The following is a 23,599-nucleotide window of genomic DNA, read 5'->3' as shown; positions in this document are numbered from 1 at the left end:
CAAACTTCCCTGATATCACTGTATCAACCTGACTTCCAAGTGATTGCAGTAACTTTACTGCTGAATTATTAGACCTTAAATTAACTCATAAAAACTTATGGATTGCACCTGACTCAAGCATGTAATTTTCACCAATGAATGGCACAAAGTGCATGAAGATCGTGTAGATGCCAGTGCATGAAGATCCAGTTGGCAATACATTAAAGCATTGCAAACAGGATCTACCAATAAACACCCCCACCTAAACCAAATCAGAGCTCGAATAAGAAAAATTCAAGAAAACCAATAGTGTACAACCTTTTGTTGGATCCCAGCCCACTGGAACAATAGGAAACAAGAATGTTGATGAGGCGGCCAAAACATCCAATAAATATTGACATGGCACATTTCTTTGTGCCACTCATTGACTATCAATACACAATACGGAGAACTCACACATACATGATTGCCAGAGAAACTAATAGAAGTGTACGGAGAAACCTGCAAAGCGACCTACCGGAACAGGAAGGACAAAACCTTATATTTCCAAAGTACATGAGCAAAACAAGAAGCAATGGCAGCCTGAATTGGATCGTTGAACTGGCCCCGGAAGCCTGGAAGGTACTGCGGGTGCAGAACAGGATCTACATAGAGTGGGGAAGCCACCGCTTCAGAGAACATGTGGCTGTTCCAAAATGTTTTAAATGTTGTAAGTTCGGCCACACTTCCCATACATGTACACAAACCACACCGACCTGCGACCGCTACTCTAAGAAGGGCCATGAATTTAATAGCTGCCCCAACAGGACAAACGATATTGTCACCCATATTGTCACCTCTATCGGCAATCTCTACGTGATCGCACTCTACCGCAGGCCAGGGGAGGACATCCAACAACTGTCTTGAACAGCCTGGAGGTAAGATACCTCCAGGCTGTTCAAGACATCCTTGCAGGACAAAAGATAATGGTGGGAGCGGATGATAACTGCCGCTCGCCAGCTGGCACAGGACAACCCAAGACCGGCAAGGCACCTCAAACTGCCAGCAACTCGAAGACTATTTGTCAAAGTCTACCTACACAGTGCAGAACCAATCCTTCAAGCTCCCAACCTTCTGCAATCCGCTATGGGAAGCTACAATCGACATAGCACTAACTACAAGGAACATAGCAAAGCATGTCTCAAACTGGGAAGTCAAAAGCGCCTGGACCACATCTGATCATTATTATTATTATTATTATTAGCCATATGGTGCAAGGAAGCCTGAGGCTTATGCTGCACCGGCCAAAAAAAAAAAATTCTCTATTACTCTGAGAGAGAGAGAGAGAAGTAGAAAGGAACCACCAAGAAAGAGAAGAATGATGATATCCAGCTCAGGACCCTGGCTGTGCCAAGCCCACCAGATGTGAGCCCCTGGCATAACATACCAAATTGACAGAACCATGATGAGGAGACCTACCATCAGGCTAAAGAAGAACAGATTTTCTATAGAAAAGCAAATTGGCAGATGTTTGAGGAGCAAATTATAGCTAAAGCAAATGAACTGAGGGACGAAAATCCTGACTAGCAGGGAAACCCAGACATCCTACAAAGAAAAATAACCCAAATAATTACAACAGCGGCAGAGGCAGCAATGAGAAGAAAGACCCCAGTGTCGGGTGTGAAGACCTGGTGGACTTCGGAGCTCCAAGGGCTGAGGAGAGAAGTCTAAGCAAAAAGGAAAGAGTTCCAGCAGGCCTGTAGATGATAGCCGGCCGCGGTGGTGGACTATCTGCACCAGTGCAGATACACTGACAGAATAAAAAAAAAACAAAAACAAGAGGGCATCTTGGGAATGGCTGGTCTCCCCAACTGGGAACACAACCCCTGGGGACTGGTTTATAAAATAACCACAAACAAATTCCCCAGGGGAGAGTTTCAAATGGAAACAAAGATGCCACAAGGTACTATAACAACAACCTGGGAGGACTGAACAACTAACATACTGAATACAATTCTACGGGAACCACCAAGCATGCTAACACTTGATCAACAGACCATCTGTCAGGCAAACGATGCATATAATATGCAGAGGATGGAACCACAATTTACAATAGATGAACTTCAAGCTGCAACTGCACAAATGAGAAACAAAAAATGTCCTAGCCCAGATTTGCTGGAACCAGAGATTAGCATTAGCATTAGCATTAGTAGAGGCATATGATGCAAGAAAGCAAGCTTATTCAGCATCAGCCAAAAAAAAAAAAAAAAAAAAAAAAAGCACAACCACTACTCCCATTTCACCCCTCCGTTCGTTCGAAATACCTGTCCAGCTGAGCCTTAAATTTGTTTAGGCTATCAACTTCAACAACAAGTGATGGAAGTCTATTCCACAAACCAACTGCCCGCTGGCTAAAGGCAAATTTCCGCACATCTATCCGACATCCGTCCTTCCTCAATTTGAATTTATGCCCTCTCAGGTGATTATTCTGAGCAAGAGGAAGAATCCCATCGGCATTGAGCATGCTCAAGCCATTCAAAGCCTTGTACACCTCTATCAGATAACCTCGCCGATGCCTAGTCTCCAGACTCTGTAATTTGCAAAACGTAAGCCTTTCTTCGTAAGAGCAACCCTTTGTTCCATTCACTAATCTTGTTGCCCTTCTCTGTACTCGTTCCAGCAGCTCTACATCCTTCTTGAAATGAGGCCTCCAGACCTGTATACACCAGTACTCAAGGTGTGGCCTGACCAATGCCTTATACAAGGGAATAATCGCATCCCTATCCCTGCTAGAAAAATTCCTGTATATCATTGACAAGACACCATGAGCTACTCTTGCAGCTCGTCTGCACTGCTCAGAGAACTTCATATCTGCCTGCACAATTACCCCCAGGTCCTTTTCATTCTCTACCACTGTCAGCGTAGTACCACAGAGTTGATAAGTTGATCTGGGGTTACTGTTTCCCATATGTAGTACTTTACATTTGTCAATGTTAAACTTCATTTGCCACCTCTCAGCCCATCTGCTCAACCTTTCCAGATCCTGTTGCAGCAGCATAGCATCAGTAGTGTCCTTAGCAACCCTGCCAACCTTTGTATCGTCTGCAAACTTGGACATTAAGCTTGACATACCATCATCTATATCATTTATAAATACAGAAAACAACAATGGACCCAACACTGAACCCTGAGGAACTCCACTAATAACATTAGTCCACGGTGAGCAGTGTCCATTGATTACCACTCTCTGTCTTCTGCCACTCAACCATCCCTTTATCCATAGCAGCAATTTGCCTCCAATGCCACACTGCTCCAATTTGTGCCGCAGTCTTCCATGCGCAACAGTATCAAAAGCCTTTCTAAGATCCAAATATATAATATCAAAGTTATTCCCTGCATCCAGTTCTTTTGTGACTACATCATAGTATCCAATCAAATTGGTCAGACAAGACGTGCCCTTAACAAAACCATGCTGTGTCTGAGCTATAACTGAATTCTTGTCCAGATGATCCTGCAGTGCTTCTTTAACCAGTGCCTCCATTAATTTTCCTGGAACCGAAGTTAAACTAACACGTCTATAATTACTTGTGTCAGCCTTTGATCCTCCTTTGTGAATTGGGGTTACATTTGCTCATCTCCAGTCTATGGGTACCTCCCCTGAGTCCAAAGAAGCTCTCATAATTATGGCCATTATGGAGATTATCAGGAAAGTGATAGGAAAAACTCCGGCTCACCCTCGGACAGAACTGCCTATTTCCGAGCTAGGGCACTTTTTATTTGGAACAAGAGGGAGGCGATAAAACTTCACCTAGAGGATACTATAAATAAGGGGAAGACTCACTCAATATGAGCAGCTGACTCATCCATATGACTAGGTTCGCTGCTCAGCCAGAATCCACTAAGCTAATGGAATTCCCAATCAATCCGATTTCGACCACCCCTTAAATTCAGTTCACCTCACCAACTACCAGCTGTTCGACGCAATGAATAGCTTAGCACCTACGGCCACATCATGTGCCGACGGAATTCCTCAGTTTATGCTGAAATGCCTCAGTACATTTGTTGTTGATCCTATCCTGTCGTTAATTAACAAGATCCTTAATCAAAAATTTTTTCCTCCTATGTGGCATGTCTATCTATTAAGACCGCTGCCGAAAACACGCTCTGCTTCTCAGCCCAGTCACTTCTGTCCAATTTCCTCTGCATCGCCTATTAAAGCTCTTTGAGAAATCTCTTTTAAGAACATTAACCATCCAAATTATGCCACAACAGCTACCGCAGATCCATTATGCTACCCGGTCAAGATCCACTGCTACAAATCTAGTCACCACCACTACCAAGATCCTCGAGGCATTTGAGCACCGTTTGGAAATAACCGTTACGTATATCGACGTCCAGGCAACATTTGATTCCGTATCCGTTCACGCATTGGCAAGGCTACTACGTGAGTATTACCTCATTGGTGAAAACGTGCTCTGGTTTATTCAGACAATGCTGGAAAACAGGACCATTATTGTTCGCGATGGCAATCTGTGCTATACCAGGACTATTACAGCTGGAGTCCCACTAGGCGGGGTTTGTCCGGAATCTTGTTCTCAGCTGTTCTCGTGCCATTTGTGACCAGCCGAACTGACATCCTCACCTTTGCCGATGACATAAAACTGTTTACTCCTATCAGCCCTGGAGACACTGCTGAATACATGAATACCTTAATCCTTCAGAAAATCCGGAACCTTGAGGCCTTCCTCTCCGGTTTCGAACTTCAAATCATTCTGGGTCATGAGAAGTCAAAACAGTTGACTTTCTCTCTCTCAAACAGAGCCCAACAATAGTACAACCCATTTTAAGAGGATGCGCGATTTCTGCCGTCCAACAACATACAGATCTGGGCGTTATTTTTGGTCAAAAGCTCTCCTTTCTACCGCACATAGACCACTTGCAAATCAAGTTCTCTCTTCTCCGGTGGATGATTAAACAACAACTAATGCACGTCCATGACCAGGCTGTTGGGTGCACATATATTAAAACATGTGTTTATCCGGTCATATTCTATGGCGCCGAAGTCTGCACTTCAATGGCTACGACCCATTTTAGACAGATTTTCGTGGGAGAATTCTAGTTACTGAAGTGGGCCATATGGAAATTTCGGCTTCCCCGTACACCAAGGACAACCCTGATGGCAGCAGCTCTCGACATGAGATGTCTTCCTGCTATCATTCACGAGAGAAGACTCATCTTTGCCATCAAAATGATGGTCGGCATTATTTCAGTACCAGATTTCTGGGTTAACTGGGGATGGAGGATCCCACTCCTAAGCCTTACGGCTAATCCAATCCTATAGGCCATTCCAAACCGATTAAAGCTAACTGATCGGTTCCTACCCGTGCAAATGCTGCAAGACATATAGTCCTTGGATGGCGACCTCTACAAATTTGCAGTTAAAAAGGAATATAGGCAGAAAGAACTCGGTCGACTTCCTTCCCAGGACCACGTCAGAGGACATTAGAACCTGCTCCCAGAGACCTATTCATCACTGCCTTGGATCCATCATCCCAGTGTTCAAACCTTTCAAGAGTCATAATGCTTTTTTCCCCTTTTTTTGTGTTTATTATGTTGTGTGATTTCTTTTATGTCAACCCCTGGCTTGTAGCTGTGAAGGGAGTTGTATACAGCAATGTGCTTTCTGTATATAATAAAGAGTTCTTCTTCTTCTTTTTTATAACACCGTATGAGAAAATAACTAGACCAGTACATCAAGGCTGCCTGCGGGGTTCAGTACTGAGGCCGTTCCTGTGGAATGTAGTTCTAGATGATTTCCTTTCGATGGATCTGGGAGAGGTGAACAATCCAGTGTTTGCAGATGGCCTCATCCTCACTGTGGACGCAAACTCAAGGGCCGGCTTGGAAATCCAGGCAAACAGGGTACTGAAAAACTACTGGAATGGGCGAAGCTGCACTCATTGACAATTTCGCTGACAAAGACGGGCTCAATCCTATTAAAAGGGACCCTAGACACTAGTCGGCTGCCACAGATTAAAATTAAGGGAGCAACCATTAAGCTTAGCATGCAACTAAAGTATCTTGGAATCATTTTAGACTCAAACGTATCTTTCAAGCAACATCTCCTCTACCGAAAGGAGAAACTCAGAAAATACACAGCTATGATTGCAAGAATCACTAGAAAAGACTGGGGACTAAAACGAAGAACTCTGGCACTCTAGTACAAAGCGATATTTATCCCAGCAATAATCTACGACTCGCCTATATTGTCTACCAAGGTATTTACAGCCATTAACAAAAGAATTCTTGACACCATCCAGAGAAATATTCTACTAACTATAACTCGTGCCTGCTGTAAGCTGAGCACCCATGCCCTACAGACCCTGGCAGGCATGCGTCCCCTTGATCTAGAGGTGGTGTGTTGTGGGCTAATGTACATGCACTCAAGAGAAATCCAAACAACTTTCATAGGGTACACAACAGATCCGGCGAATAATCGGAAACAGGAAAAAACACGGCTGGTGCTGCACCTGCGGCAGGCAGGTGCAGCAGAGATGGTCAAACTCCTGTAAAGGAGAAACACTAGAAAATTCATACCTCCAGTCAGCAGAGTGTACCCCAAAACCCCACATTGGTTCTTCTCAGGATTACACACTACATACCTACTGACAGGTCATGGTGCCATAAATGCCAAGCTAAATAATATTATTATTATTATTATTATTATTATTATTATTAGCCACATGGTACAAGGAAGCCTGAGGCTTATGCTGCACCAGCCAAAAAAAAAAAAAAAAAAAATCCCCGAGTACCCTGAGAGAGAGAGAGAGACAGAGAGAGAAGTAGAAAGGAACCACCAAGAAAGAGAAGAATGATGATATCCAGCTCAGGACCCTGGGTTTGCCAAGCCCATGCTCACCAGATGTGAGCCCCCGGGGTTAAATATGGGATTGTAGACGACCCAAATTGTGGATGCAGAGAGTTAGAGGCTTGGCAATACATAATGTATGAATGGGAATATTATGAAGATCTCCAAAGCATTCTGATAACCAAGACTACATACCTTCTTCATAATCGGGAACACCTTTTACTGGGCACGGAAGAAGAATACAAAGAGTTCAGTAAGTTTGTGCAGGATCTTTTTGCAAGGAGGAGGACATTGATTGCGCTGCACAAGAACGCAGAAGATTAACAAAGTAGACCATAGACCCGCACCAATGAGCAAGAAAAGAGCAGCAGGGAACCTAAGTAACTGAATGGTGGCCCCATCAACAAATCCTTACTGACTGAACACTCAGAAATGACACCTAAACTTGATGCTATTAAATAGAAAAGGCAATGAACAAAGGAGGATGCCTATGGCGACACGACACTGGGGATGGATAAGTCCCAAATCAGCCTCATGTCTCATGGACTAGAACTGACTACCCACAATACGCCAAGTAGGAGTACAAGATTCCCTATCAAAACCGAAACTAGCAAATGGAAGAACTGGAAATACAAATGAAGTATAACAAATACCGAATAATGGAATGATCTTCTAGTCCCCCACTCGGGGGTGTTAGGAAGAGCCACATCCTAAATCTGACCTTCTGCCATTTGGTGATCTAAAGTGGCTGCCCTAACCTGGTTTCTTTAAATCTCCTCCCCTCCCTAAGGTGATATGGCCGATTGGCAACTCTAGAGCAAAGTTTCTGGCACCCTCCTCCCCTCATACTTCTCCTTCAACCCATGCACTGTACTAAATATTATAGGTTTTGATACCTTTCATGTTTGGGGTTTTCATAAAAAAAAAAAAAACCCAAAACCGCACTCCCTTGTGCGGATCTGTTATTTCCTGTGGAGGGGAGGTTTTTTCTCCTCTCTCTACTCCCCTCATTGCCTTCCCATATTTACACTCTGGTGGGGCATAGACATGCGCCACTGAAAATGGGGGTCAACTTCCTATCTCACCCCTCTTCTTCCTATTTCACCCCCCAGTCTTCACCCTCCCCTCCCAACACTTTCTCTTGTACAGCGACTGCCCCACATGTCCAAATTTAAATCACATCAAATTTTGCCCGACCTTTTAGGCTGCGTATAAATAGTTCTTTCAGTATAAAACCCCACACAGCGCTTTCTAAATGCAGTTTCACCAAAATCAACCGCGATCGTTTTAACCTTTATTCCAGGTCGTATCCACAGTCCAGGAAAGTAAGTGGCAGGTTCTGCCAGAGTATAATTAGTCTCTTAGTACACCCGGCCGGCATCCCCGTCACTAGGTATGGAAATGCCAGGTCTAAGGGCCCGGCGGCCACAGGTCAGATGAACAATGGGCACAAAAAACTACATACCACATGACCCATACATTACTTTTAAAGCTCTGGGATAGACAGGGTACTGTCACTTGATACATAGAACATATGCGGAGATGGGAGAAATCCCCAGAGCCGTATGACAATCAACATACCTATACCTATATATGATTGCCAGGGGGTCAAAGCGAGACTGGGGGCTAAATAGACGCACCCTGTCTCTGTACTACAAGGCAGTTTTCATCCCGGTGAACACCTATGTGGCACCTATTTGATACAAGAAATTGATCCCCATGGTTAATAGAAAACATCTCAACACTTTACAGCAAACCATACCCCTTACCATAAGAAGAGCCTGCAGGAAAATCAGCACGCACACCATTGAGGTACCGACTGACCTGACCTGCCCTGGCAGCCCGTCTACACTACTCAGCAACTTCTCTATTTCACTGCAAAACTCTGTTGGGTTATTGCTACCTGTAAAGATGCTTTTCTTTTTTATTCCCTCTCAACTTGTCTATAAGTTATAGTCTATGTTCACGACGCCTTATACTTTTGTCTCTATCTTTATGTTTAGGATAGCGTCACTTCTCGGAGAGAGCTATGTTTCGTTTTCGGACGTGCAGCGACCCTGCACCAGGGGAAGCGGTTGTTGAAGCACTACTACACCATGATGAGTCCTGTTGGCTCACAGCAGGAGGCTGTTGTTCGGTCGTTTCGAACAAGCATCATGGACGCAATGTTTACAAAACCTGTGAGAAGGTATGTGACTTTCGTCCAAGAAGAGACAGTTATGACAGAAAGAACACACTCTAGGCGTAATCTGATTTAGGTAAATACCGAGTGTGTATCATTTCGAGATCCCTTGTATGGGGTGAATAAAACAATGACTAATAAAAGAAGTAACCGCTCGACAGTTGGGAGACAAACCCTATCCCATTATTAAGATTCCCCTTTCTCTTGATAAAATGCAATCCTTTGGTTGTGTCAGTTCTTCAGGATGACAGCCCCTTTGCTTTTGTTCCCCACCCGGCGAAATTAACCTGTAGACCAGTACAGGCTTTTGGGAAACAAAAAGCAAGCAGATAGAGTTGGATCGGAGTTGTTGTGAGAGAGACAGTTGACTTGAGGAGAGCGGGAGTGTGGTGGAAAGAGTCGTTAAGAGAGTGAAACAAGACCCAGAGAGGGGTAGCAGACTGGTCTTTGGAGAGATATTGCTGAAAATCGTATCCGATGGAGTGCCAAGCTGAATCTGGAACCATTGGAGAAGGACGGAGGTTTATTGGTAAGTCGACCCGTACTATCTGAGAACAAACCGAAACAAACCACTCAAAGTCAAACCTACCCCCTTTTTATATTATCCTTATCCACAGACATCTCTCCTCATAGTCACACCTTGGTTGTTTTAGTACCTCACCTAGCACCTAGAATTTAACGGATAACGTGACCTATCACTATAAAAGCCTTAAGTATTAATTATGACTATTAAACTGACATTTTCTACCACACTAACAGTATAACACATGGACAGCAAGACATACATTAACCTCTTTGAGCACGAGCGAGGCAATGAAGGAGAAGGCCACATGAAGAACATAAACCAAATAGCACACATGTAACAGAGACATTTTAATCTATAGTCCCGTTGTAGAAGAGTATTGAGTTTTACTTTCTTTTATTATTAGCCAAATTACCACTTCTCATTATTCTGTAAGGTATGCATTTATCCTGTAGGATATATGTTTAAGTTAATAAATCATGTTTTGTTTACTCATCCTTGCCTCTTAGCCATTCTCTTGCCACACACTAACCATAGCACAAGTATAATAAAAGAACCACATCTTGCGGCCCTCTGCGGTCTAACTTCAGGAAGGATTTCAGAGTGAGAACACTATTCTCCACGTCTCAGAATAGATCTTTAGAACACGAGATGCAGTCCTAAAATAAACCACTAGTTGATCATATAAAACTGTGAAAAATATTTTCATTTTCAGCCCTTTCACTTACTTTCAAGAGGTATTTGGCCTAATAATGCCTGATATATTTTTCACGGCCTGTACAACTAAATTATATAACGATAGCGTCACTTGAGCTAAGCTTTTACTTTCGCTTTCAAATCACCCCAGGGGTGCGGTCGCCGTAAGGGGACACCACAGTGACGTCACCCGTTCTCCTGAGCGGACAAGAATGTTGATCGAACGCAAAGGTCCGAAGAACGGTGAAAATTGTTATATGAGTAGAAATTACCAGAACAAGACACAGCAGGTCTTGCATAACAAGACCTTTATAAAGATATTAATTGTCACTACGAGGCCATGCATGGTACAGTATCAATTTATTTCTCACCCCCCCCCGAAACGATGCAGGGATAGATATATTTTAAAGGGGAAGAACAGAAACACAGACGGACAGAGAGTTATCTTTGTGCAAGACATGACTGAAGAAAGAGTAGTGATAGTTTTGGCCGATTTTTGTCATTGTGTAAAGAAGAAGTAAATTAATAATTACGAGGGAAAAGATGAGAAAAGAACTATATTGATGTCTGATACAGATCTCCTCCCCCCCCCCCCCTGAGGCGTTGCAGAATATTTTCGGGTAAGTCAACCCCTATTTTGATAACAAACAGTATTAAATTATTCAAAGCCGAACTTACTATATGCATACGATTTAATGCATTTATGAGACATCATTCCTCATATAAATATATATAAATATACCCCGACAATTGTATTATTTTCTTAGAACTCAGTTTAATTGATAATGCAACTTACTAATTTAATGGTCAAATATTAATTACACTATTAAGTTAATATAATTCCCTGTTCTAGTTTTTTTTCCTGTTAATATAATTCCCTGTTCTAGAATTTTGTACTTGATAGAGAATTAGTGTAAAAGTCACATGAAGAACATTACAAAATTATAATATTGCTAAAGCAAGATACTGCTTGTATCCAGTTAGTTTACTTAACAATTACATACCAATTAATCTAACTTATGTACCAATTATATTGTACTTATTTGTATACATATATGTTAAATAAACCTTTTTTGTTTGTTATAATTATGTCGTGATCATTCTTTTTAAATACATGCAAATCACTAACAATCATTTTTTTAAAGAATCAATAATGGCGGCATTTCGAGTAGCCCTTGGTTAAGAGGTGTCTCGGGATGAAAAACACAACGCGTCTAGATGTTGCCATATACTCGTTTCTTCTCAGAGTAAATGTAGAACACTAGATATATTGTCCTAACTTAAACTGCTAGAGAGATCATTCAAAACCCAGGGTTTTCTGGAATTCACATGATATTGTGCTTCTTGCTATAGCGAGTGATTCACGAGTATATTGATAGGCAAGAGCATAATATGACTGAAATGCCTGTGGAACACTGTTGCTAATCGTGACCAGGATGAAATGTGCTTTTGCGGGATGAAAAACCTTTTTTTTTATATGAAAGCTTGTGAGTTATGAGGATTACTGTAAACTGAAGAGCAAAGCACAACAAGAGTATCTAGTGAATAGAAGACAAATAAAGGGATTAATGTGATAATAGAATAAAAGGGAAACGTCTAACACTAGTGATTTTGTGTGTATACAGAGAATGGTTAGAGACATTTTATTAATTTTTTTTCTTTTACAGCAATACAAATAACACAGTCCTCAAGTACATACACAGTAGTAATACATAGCAACCAGAAGCATCTAGAAGTAGTTAATTGATTTTTCAAAACAAATAATGATAATAAATTTGAAAAAAAAAAAAAACCTCTAGTTGCTATATGTGTTAGAAACTCATTTTGATTTTAGCATTGCTCAGTACTAACAGTTTAATTCTGTTTCAGCTACGTAAAGGTAAGTACACTGTTTTGGAGGGACCTACCCACCCAAAATTTTACTCAAATATTAGTAGTGTCATCTAATTTAACATAGACACTTATAAATCCAACATGGAAGAACAAATCCCACAAACTTCAACCGACCTTTCTGCTGCATTGTTTGATACGTAACAAACGCAAGCCCCGCCCGAAACAGGCAGGCTGCGTGTGGCTAATATCGCAGGTTACCTAAGTTTGGTGCCTACTTTTTTTGGTACAGATGAAGGCCAATCTGTACAATATTTTTTTGAAACTTTAGAAAGTGTAGGGAAATTAGCGGCTTGGCAAAGCTCAGAGATGATAGCCATTTCAAGATCTAAATTTCGTTCTTTAGCAGCCGAATTTCTAGCACAATCCGCTGAATTGCGTAAGGAAGAAAATTATAACGTGTTCAAAAATGCTTTCTTAGCTCACTTTGAAAAAACGGAACCCATAGTCACTTGTTTAAGCGAATTCGCTAATACTGTGCAAAAACCTGACGAAAATGTCGCCAGCTTCGGAGCCCGAATTCAAAACCTGGCAAGAAAGGCGTTTAAAATACAAAATGAAACTCCCGAAGCAAATTCAATTTTAGATCAGGCAATGTTAGCCCAGTTTCTTAGGGGTGTTTCAAATAAAATTAAAAGGATAGTCTTGTCACAAAACCCCCTCACTTTCCATCAAGCAATTGTTATTTCGAAACGAGAGGAAACAAATGAACTTATTACAGAAACAAAACACAGACCAATTAATGCCATATACTGTCAATCTAATAATGAAGTAGTCGGTAGCCAGCAGGAAAATTATTTTGAAAAATTTATTAAACCTTTACAAAATGAAATACTGGACTTAAAACAATCACTTAAAGCATTAGTTGTAAGTAACGCGACTTGTAATAATTTACAAACGCCAATTTACGAAACGGAACGATGTCAAAATTTTGATACTGCAGCTTATCCATTTTTTCCTTCCTACAATAACAGAGCGCCCAGTAGTTATACGTATTCGCAGTCTGACGAACGAAGAGACGCTATGCCCTCAGGCGTCAGTAGCAATAAACTCGCCCGAAGTGAGAGACGCGTTCCTGCTCCGTGCTATGCTGGGAAGCATGTATACTGTAACCCTACGTACGAAGCAAGACAGGCAGTAAGACGCTATGCCGCTTGCCGTCGTCCAAGCAGCTCCCGACCGACGCCAACTTATTCTAACCGTCCGTGCCCGAGTCGCGGAGCGCGCGAATACACTGCGTTACCAAAATATCGGCCGCCTTATGTTAATACACAAAGTTGCAATTTTAATGGAAATGGGGTGAAAAATGCAAACCAAATGTATTATAATAATCGAAATAGGACAGATATGAACTCTTACACAGGGGCAACAAAAGAAATGCCTAGAAATAAGTTTAATCAGGGGCAAACTCACCCTAAAGCGATTTTTGGTAGGCAAATTAACCAGGTAGATAATGTAAGTTACAGACAAGGTAGCGATAGGTATTTCTGACATAAACGGATGTCTGAAGGAAATAGAAGGGACTATCAGCGTCATAGAAATGTTTTACCAGGTCAAAATTATTATAGAGGAGCTAAATCGTATGCCAACCACAAAAATGTACAACATGGAGTTTATATTTTAGATAACGATTCTCAATTGCCGTTGATCATGGGATCAGTTCAAAATGTTGAGGCTAAATTTTTGGTAGACTCAGGCGCTAGCGTAACTTTAATTAATACAGACTTATTTAATAAAATTAAACATGATAAGTCTCTAAATCCAAGAGCTCCAAACTTGACGGTAACGGGGGTTTCTGGATATGTAGTGCCGATCCATACTGAAATTACAGTAAACATTCAACTGGATAATGCATGTTTTCAAGATAATGTTTTGGTAGCTAATGGAAATTTCACCGGACAATATAATGTTATATTAGGATTGAATGTTTTGAGACGTTTTTCGTTCATAATTGACTTAGGTAAAAAAATGGTTCGCTCAATCCCATTGAATATTTGTTTAAGAGAAGTAGAGGTTAGGGAACAAATTATGAGTTCTAAACCTGTGGTAGCTAAACTCACATGTAAACATGTACTACCAGGATCGTCCGAAAGGGTTTTGACAGCCTATTGTAACCAGCTTGCTGTTTCCACAGAACAACTAGTGTTAACAGAGCCTAATTATAACCTTGGTCGTGAGGACTTAGCTGTCCGTTGTTCAGTGGACAAAGTACAGGCCGATGGATTAGTATCAGTCCTGGTGGCAAATTTGTCAACTGAGCCTTTATATCTTCCAAAGGGGATGGGTATTGCTAGTTTGGAAAGGGTTGAAATTAATCCACTTACTTTTGCAGGTAAGGAAGTAGAAGACAATAAGACATCTCCTGTGACTTTAAGTGATTTTAATCTTGATCATTTGACTGGTGATCAGAAACATGAACTATCAGACTTGTTGTATGAATATAGAGATGTTTTTGCCAAATGTCCAGCTCAGCTAGGAAATTCAAAGGTATATAAACATAGAATTAAATTGACGGACAGTATACCGGTTAAGCAGTCAGCTTATAGAGTTCCTTTCTTGTTGAAAGATGAAGTTCGAAGGCAGGTGAATGAACTTTTGGAGGCAAACATCATTCAACTCAGCAACTCCCCATATTCAGCGCCAATTGTTTTGGTGCGCAAAAAGGACCAATCATATAGGCTTTGTATTGATTTTCGGAGATTGAATGCGAAAACGGTTTGAGATGCATATCCTGTCCCAGATTTAAATGAAATTCTCCAACTTTTAGGGAAAGCGCGCTACTTCTCTTCGCTCGATTTACAGAGTGGTTTCCACCAAATCGAGATGCACCCCGCCGATCGTCACAAAACCGCTTTCACCACTGGTGATTATTTATTTGAGTTCTTGCGCATGCCGTTTGGCCTTCGAAACGGAGTCGCATCTTTTGTGAGAACTATGTCATTGGTGCTTTCTGGCCTGGAAAATCAATCGATATTCGCTTACCTCGATGACGTAATCATAGCCTCAGAAAATTGGAGTTCACAGCTGGACAAGTTGCGGATAGTTTTCCAACGTCTGAGAGATTATGACCTAAAATTGAAGCCTAAAAAGTGTGAATTTGGTAAACAACAAATTTGTTACCTTGGCCACCTGGTGAGCAGCGAGGGTATTCGTCCAAATCCCGAAAACTTAGTCGCCGTTCGAGACTGTAAACCGCCCAGAACGATCAAACAAGTCCGATCGTTTCTTGGAATGGCTGGTTTCTACAGAAAATTTATTCCAAATTTTGCTGAGATAGCGAGACCTCTCACTTTGCTAACAAAAAAAGAAACACCTTTTGTTTGGGACTGTTCCACGCAGCAAGCTTTCGATCAATTGAAAACTGCCTTGACAACTGAACCTCTGTTAGTTTTTCCTGACTTCACAAGATCATTTCTCTTATCAACGGATGCATCAGCGTACTGTGTAGGGGCCTGTCTCGAGCTTCAGATGGATGAAGATACAAGACAGCCAGTAGCCTATGCTTCTAGGCTATTAAAGAAGTCAGAATTGAATTATAGTACGACAGAGAAAGAAGCTTTGGCTATTGTTTTCGCAGTCACAAAGTTCAGACCTTTTTTAGTGTCCAATCATTTCACTCTGATAACAGATCACCAACCCTTGAGTTATTTGCTCAATTTGAAGAACCCTTCCCCCCGCTTAGCGAGATGGAGCATGCTTTTGCAAGAATACGACTTCCAAATTCAGTATCGTCCTGGTAAAGTACATTCAAACGCAGACTTTCTTTCAAGGCCAGTGTTAGAAGAGGATGAAAAGAAAAAAAGGCAAAGGAAGCCTAAAACAACTGAGTTAGTGGCTCCCATATCAGCTGATTTAACTATGGAGTCATTGGTGATGCCCCAGCAACAAACCAGAAATTTAATTAAAACCCTGCAAAGAGAAGATCCAGTTTTACAAAAGTTAATTGAACAATTGGAATTAATACCCCAGGCATCAGCAAAAATCCCAGATTCCTTCTATTTATCTAAAGAGGGAATACTATATCATTACACTTTATCTGACCCTGGAGCGACAAGAGAAGAGCCAACAGAACAATTAGTGGTCCCCGTGGGCTTGAAGACAGAGGTATTGAAAGCATGCCACGGCAACGGAGGCCATTGGTCTCTACAGAAGACATTAGAGAAGGTAAAAAAGAATTTTTTATGGATTGGGATTTACAGCGACATTAAGAATTATATTGAGTCATGTCCATCGTGTTTGGAACGAAAAGGGTACAATCCGAAAGCTAAAGCAGCTCTGATGAGAGTTCCCAGTGAAAGTTCACCTTGGGTGCGAGTATCATTAGATATCCTAGGACCACTTCCTATGTCCTTGAGAGGACACAAATATTTATTGTTAGCAGTGGATAATTTCACGCGTTATGTTGAAGCAGTTCCACTCAAAACTCAGAAGGCAGATGAAGTAGCCACAGCATTTATAAACAATGTGATAGCGAGACATGGAATTCCTAAATACATACTCACAGATCAAGGTACTAATTTCATGTCCTCATTGTTGCGACAAGTATGTGAAAAATTGAACATTCACCAAATTCATACCTCTCCGTTTCATGCGCAGTGCAACGCAAAAGTCGAACGTTTAAACCGTACCTTAGCGAACATATTATCTCATGTCGTAAATCAGACCCAGTCAGATTGGGATGAGATGGTTCCACTGGCTGTGGCTGTATATCATGCTGCAACTCACAGTTCTACTCAAGAAACACCCAACTTTTTAATCTATGGCAGAGATTTAGTGTTACCTTCAGATTTATGGCATGCAAAATTAAGGCCAAGTTACGCATCCTTAGAGAACTATTCAGAAGAAATGTGTGCACGACTCCGTAGAGCTTATGAAATGGTCTCTGAACATTTGGAGGAAGCAGTGCAGAAACAAGAACAACGTAGAGCAGCAGTGGCTGTGGATAAGAATATTCGAGTAGGAAGTCTTGTTTACCTTTTCACTCCTAAGGTAAAAGCTGGTACCACGAAGAAACTGGCTCGATTGAGTACAGGACCTTACCGTGTGATCAATCAGATCTCTCCAGTCAATTTTGAAATACAGAATATAAATAAACCTAAGGACAAGCAGTTAGTGCATGTTGACAGATTGACAAAGGTGGTAAATAGGAAAGTGTTTCCTGAACTTAGAGTAGAAGAGTCAGAAGAATCAGAAGATGGTGAAATACAAGATCAATCTGGTACAGAGACGGTGCCAAAAGTGCCAAAAGAAACATGGATCTTTGATGACCCCATAATAGAAGAATGTGATTTAATCCCACCCATAGACCCCCAACCTGTGTATTTGCAGCCAACCAGAACTGCACCTATTTCAGAACCTTTGACGACATCTTCAAATGAGAACCAAAATAGGCCGTCAGTGATAAAACAGTCTGAAGAGACAGTTGAATCTACCCATAGGCCAGTACAGACACATGACTATAATTTGCGCAGTCATAGTCGTGTAACTCACACACCATATGTGGTAACCCTCAATCCACCGTCACAAAATGAAGTGAGAATTCCCGAATCAGCTTCTAACAGTAGAGTAGGAACAGAACATGGAAGCTCCTCTCATGAAACAGAGATGCAGAGAGGCGAACCTTCAGATCAAAATACAGAAGAACATGGAAGTGCTGATCACGCTGATCAACCCAGTGGATTAGATAGGACTATTCGGTGGATGTTGGGAGGTCCACTTACCGCGAGGTTAAATACACCAAATGATGACAGAGGCCTTGATTTGGCAGGTCTTATAAGAGATGCGTGGAGAGATTAAAACTATAAAGAAGCAAAATTGAAATTTGTGAGAAAGAGAAAACAGTATGAGGAAAAGTTTGTTATTGTGTTTCCTCCATCTTTAAAGAAAAGAAGTCAGTTCTTGGAGAGGGAAAGTTATATAAGAATAATGATTCCAGTATCATGCTAAATTGATGCATAGTGTCATGAGATGAATATTGCATTCGGTTGAAGATGATTTGATTATAAGCTAAGAGATACATTAAATGAAGTTTCTGATTAATTAGAGTATCAGACCCATGAAGTTTTTACTTATAAAGGGAACAGAAAGGTTAGTTCTCATCAAACTCTATCATTGTGTTTATCAGCAGTTTTGTTATGGATGATGCAGTGAGCAAAGGGGATTAAAGGATGAAGGTGAAAACATGGAAAGAGAATCTGGATTTCAAATAAAAACAAGAGTTATTTTCAGGAGTTGTTTTAAAAAAAAAAAAAAGAGAAGGTAAAAGAAGATAAATACTAGAACTCTTATTCAAATTTGACCATTGAGGAAAATATTTTCTTATGGAACCTATATTATCACCCTCATTCCACAAAACATGTTGCAATTGTATAGGCCAATTTTGAGAGGAAGGTTGCAGTGGATACTAGGGCCTTTTGGGTGCACCCCCTAGTTTCTTTTGTTTTCTCTCTCTCTCATTGCTGACTAAAATTTCACTACAAGAGAAAAGATTCTGGAAAAAAATATAAATATGTCTATATATATATTTAGGCTTTTTCTTTTGAAGATCGGATGAAATAAGTGGCCTGAGGACGGCTGGTTCCGCCCAGTCACTGCTTGTTTTGTCGTTCCTCCGAAGAGAAGAGTAGAGTGTAATAAATAGTAACACCTGTGTTTCTAGATGAAGATAAGAGAATCTTTCCTTGTACCATTTTGAAAAAGAATACTCAGCCTCATCCTGAGCTAAAGTTCTGAAACAATAAAAATTAGAGTTCTAGTTCCACAAATATTTTTTTTTTGGAAGGAAATTTATCCACCAATTGGAACTTTATCATGTATGACATTAGAAATGTAAATGATATTGTATTAAAGTAAAGAGGGTTTGAATAGTACTCATACTTGGTCAATATCAACTACCATGAAAAGGGAACAGAAAGCAAACTGTTGAAGTATCAATCTTGTGCTCTTGCCTTTGATAATCCAAATAGCTGATGATTAAAATACTGCATTGATTGAGAAGATCAGAGCTCATTTTCAAGTTTAGAGATTGGTTACCAATTTCTGTTAAGGGAATCTTGTTTATCTGTCATGAGTGACTTGTGTGTTTCTGTTTTGAAAATAAAGAGAAAAATCCATTTTAAAAAGAAATGAAAGGAAATAAGGAGGTGACAGTTTTGGAAAGTGAACAAGTACAAGAAAAGTGAGTGGAAAGTCTATAGATGAAGGGTAAAGGGCATGAGACCTCACCCTTCTCCTACAAGTCAAAACAAAATGGAAAAGATGAATAAAGGCTGTGAACATGACATTTGAATGTATTGAACAGAAAAAAAAAGGAAAGACAGAAAGAGGAATTGAGATCCACTTAACATTTTACTATCTTCTTGCTCAGTAGTTTCAAGGAGATTTTTCAGAACATATGAGGTTTTTCTTTAGGTTCTTTATGTGCATGATGGTTGTCCTTCTTCTGAATGAAAAGGTTCTCCCATTCAGAACTGTAGTGAACATTTAGTCTTTCTCATGCTCTGACATGGTGTTCCAGTTAATAGTGAAGGACTATCTCCATGAAATCACTCAAGGAATATGATGCAGTCTTCACAGCTGACAAGTGTACTCAGTGGCCTTAAACTTTAAGGATTTGTGGACCCAAGAACTCTCTCTATGTCTGGAGAGTTAGTGAGATATTCTCCACAGATGATGGTTGCACCATCAGAAGGTGCTGAACAGTTAAACTATACAATTGGTCAGTTGATATAACTGCCTAAATTTTTACAGTTTTTTAATTGGTAGTCTTATAACTTTGCAAGAATAAGTTAGTACTTGTAGCCATATTTATTCAATGTATTCTTTGATTTTTTGTTCTTATTGCAAATTCTGTATGTTAGTTGCAGGAATTTAATTATATTTGAGGATTTATATTATATAATCATTTAATGTTTGATGTTTGCTATGTTTTTCTTTTTTAAAAAAAAAAAAAAAAAGGTAAATAAATAAATAAATAAGATAGAATAAGTAAAATAAATGTTCACCTGTTAGAAGAATATATTTTTTTGCTGTTTACTTGATATATTTTTAAATACATTTATTATAAAAGGATGTCATATGTATTGAACATTTGTGTTGTCTCAGTTGCTAACTGTCATAATGAATAGTATATCTAGTGTCATATTATACTAATTTTGTTAAAAAGAATAGATACAGATTCTTTGATTTTTTTTTGTTGCATGTAATACTATTGTGTGGAGTCAATGCTGATATAAAGGAAATGTGACCAAAGAATTCTTTGAGAAGAAGTTCCAGTATTTTTCCCTGGCCAACAATGAACAATCCTATCAGTATTCCAGTGCTTCAAATGTCTAGTTCAGACGTTTGTGTAGAGAACATTCAGTGCAATATACTACAACAATTTGTGTTAATACAAAAATAAACATTGCTACAATATAGACATTGCATATATGATAAACACCTCTTGTGAAAATTTACTTGCTAATATGGGATTTTGTTTAAGGTCTGCAGACCAAGTTGTTGGCTCATCCAAGGTAGGATTAGAGGACTCAGAAGATTTTGAAAAGTGTATGTAGACACATTATTTCTTTTTGTTTGGGGTACCATTTATCATAGTGGAGAACAATCCGAATTCTGTAAGAGGAAAGATGTCTGTCACTTCATTTTTTTTTACACCGGTAGAATTCATGTTACACGTTTTTTTTTTTAAAAAAAGAAACTTGAGAAATTTTGAGCTTGTGAAATTCTCGGCGCTCAGAATTTCTTGCCCGTAGGGGGAAGGTGTGTGAAAAATATTTTCATTTTCAGCCCTTTCACTTACTTTCAAGAGGTATTTGGCCTAATAATGCCTGATATATTTTTCACGGCCTGTACAACTAAATTATATAACGATAGCGTCACTTGAGCTAAGCTTTTACTTTCGCTTTCAAATCACCCCAGGGGTGCGGTCGCCGTAAGGGGACACCACAGTGACGTCACCCGTTCTCCTGAGCGGACAAGAATGTTGATCGAACGCAAAGGTCCGAAGAACGGTAAAAATTGTTATATGAGTAGAAATTACCAGAACAAGACACAGCAGGTCTTGCATAACAAGACCTTTATAAAGATATTAATTGTCACTACGAGGCCGTGCATGGTACAGTATCAATTTATTTCTCACCCCCCCCCCGAAACGATGCAGGGATAGATATATTTGAAAAGGGAAGAACAGAAACACAGACGGACAGAGAGTTATCTTTGTGCAAGACATGACTGAAGAAAGAGTAGTGATAGTTTTGGCCGATTTTTGTCATTGTGTAAAGAAGAAGTAAATTAATAATTACGAGGGAAAAGATGAGAAAAGAACTATATTGATGTCTGATACAGATCTCCTCCCCCCCCCCCCCCGAGGCGTTGCAGAATATTTTCGGGTAAGTCAACCCCTATTTTGATAACAAACAGTATTAAATTATTCAAAGCCGAACTTACTATATGCATACGATTTAATGCATTTATGAGACATCATTCCTCATATAAATATATATAAATATACCCCGACAATTGTATTATTTTCTTAGAACTCAGTTTAATTGATAATGCAACTTACTAATTTAATGGTCGAATATTAATTACACTATTAAGTTAATATAATTCCCTGTTCTAGTTTTTTTTCCTGTTAATATAATTCCCTGTTCTAGAATTTTGTACTTGATAGAGAATTAGTGTAAAAGTCACATGAAGAACATTACAAAATTATAATATTGCTAAAGCAAGATACTGCTTGTATCCAGTTAGTTTACTTAACAATTACATACCAATTAATCTAACTTATGTACCAATTATATTGTACTTATTTGTATACATATATGTTAAATAAACCTTTTTTGTTTGTTATAATTATGTCGTGATCATTCTTTTTAAATACATGCAAATCACTAACAATCATTTTTTTAAAGAATCAATAATGGCGGCATTTCGAGTAGCCCTTGGTTAAGAGGTGTCTCGGGATGAAAAACACAACGCGTCTAGATGTTGCCATATACTCGTTTCTTCTCAGAGTAAATGTAGAACACTAGATATATTGTCCTAACTTAAACTGCTAGAGAGATCATTCAAAACCCAGGGTTTTCTGGAATTCACATGATATTGTGCTTCTTGCTATAGCGAGTGATTCACGAGTATATTGATAGGCAAGAGCATAATATGATGGAAAAGCCTGTGGAACAAAACACAAGAGCTTTCTGGAACATTAATTTTAGTATTTAAACTTGCCCGGAAACCTCATAGTATAGTAAAAGATGATTGCCATAATTGTCATGGAAGAAGGTCATCTAGCAAGTACAGTATCACTGAAAGCCTGTGGAACACTGGTGCTAATCACGAACAAGATGAATTGTTTTTCGGGATGAAAAACCATTCTGCATAAATGCCCATGGACGATTCCAATTGACGTGGACTTAGAAGCATAGTACAAAAGAGCACACCAAAGAGCAGAAGACAGGACTAATGGTCTGTTACTGTGATAGAAAGGAAAACTTGTTAGTGCTGGTGGTTTTGTGTGTACAGAGACTAGGTAAAGGCATTTCTCTTTTTTACACTAATACAAATAATATAGGCGTCTTCAGGATCAGTTGCTAACTGATCCTGAAGATGCCTATAACTGTTGCTCAACTAGTAAGCAGTCTACCTATATATATAACAGTTAGCAACTTGGGAGCAACAGTTGCCCAACTAGGAATGATTTTACCTATATATTTATTTCAAAAAAAATGAGTTGCTACGTGTTGTAACACTTCTCTTTGAGAATTTGCTGATTTTTAACGTTTTAGTTCCTTTTCAGCTCTACGGAAAGGTGAAGCACACCATTTTGGGGGACCCTAATTTTACCCAGATATTAATAAATCCAAAATGGAGGAACAGAGCCCACAAACCAGAGGTAGATTTTTCAGCTTCTGTATTTGGAACACAACAAATGCAATCCCCTCCTGTATCTGGCAGGCCTCATTTGGCTAATATTGCTGGTTACCTCGGGCTTGTGCCAATCTTTTTTGGCAAACCTGATGAGGGCCCCTCTGTTCAATTATTTTTTGAAACGCTAGAAAATATTGGGGAATTAGCAATTCGGCAAGACAACGAATTGACTGCAGTTTGTAAATCGAAATTTCTTTTTCTTGCAGCAGAATATTTGGCAAAATCGGTTAAATTATGCAAGGAAAAGAGTTATAGCGCGTTAAAAAATGCCTTTTTGGCTCAATTTGAGAAAACTGAACCGATTATTACATGACTTCACCAATTTGCAATGGCGGTGCAAGGTCTGACAGAATCTGTGGCTTATTACAGTGCAAGAGTCAAGAATTTGGCCAGACTAGCCTTTAAAACACAAATGGTGTTATTAGACCAAGCCATGTTGGCCCAGTTTCTTAAGGGAATTTCAAATAAAATTAGAAGGATGGTACTCTCACAGAACCCTTTAACTTTTTTCACAGGCGGTCACGATTCTGAAACGAGAAGAGACTAATAATAA

This window comes from Mastigoproctus giganteus, chromosome 2 (genome assembly GCF_048544385.1).
Source record: "Mastigoproctus giganteus isolate SK-2022 chromosome 2, ASM4854438v1, whole genome shotgun sequence".
Classification (NCBI taxonomy): Eukaryota; Metazoa; Arthropoda; class Arachnida; order Uropygi; family Thelyphonidae; genus Mastigoproctus; species Mastigoproctus giganteus.
Note: the sequence above shows the minus strand (reverse complement) of the source record.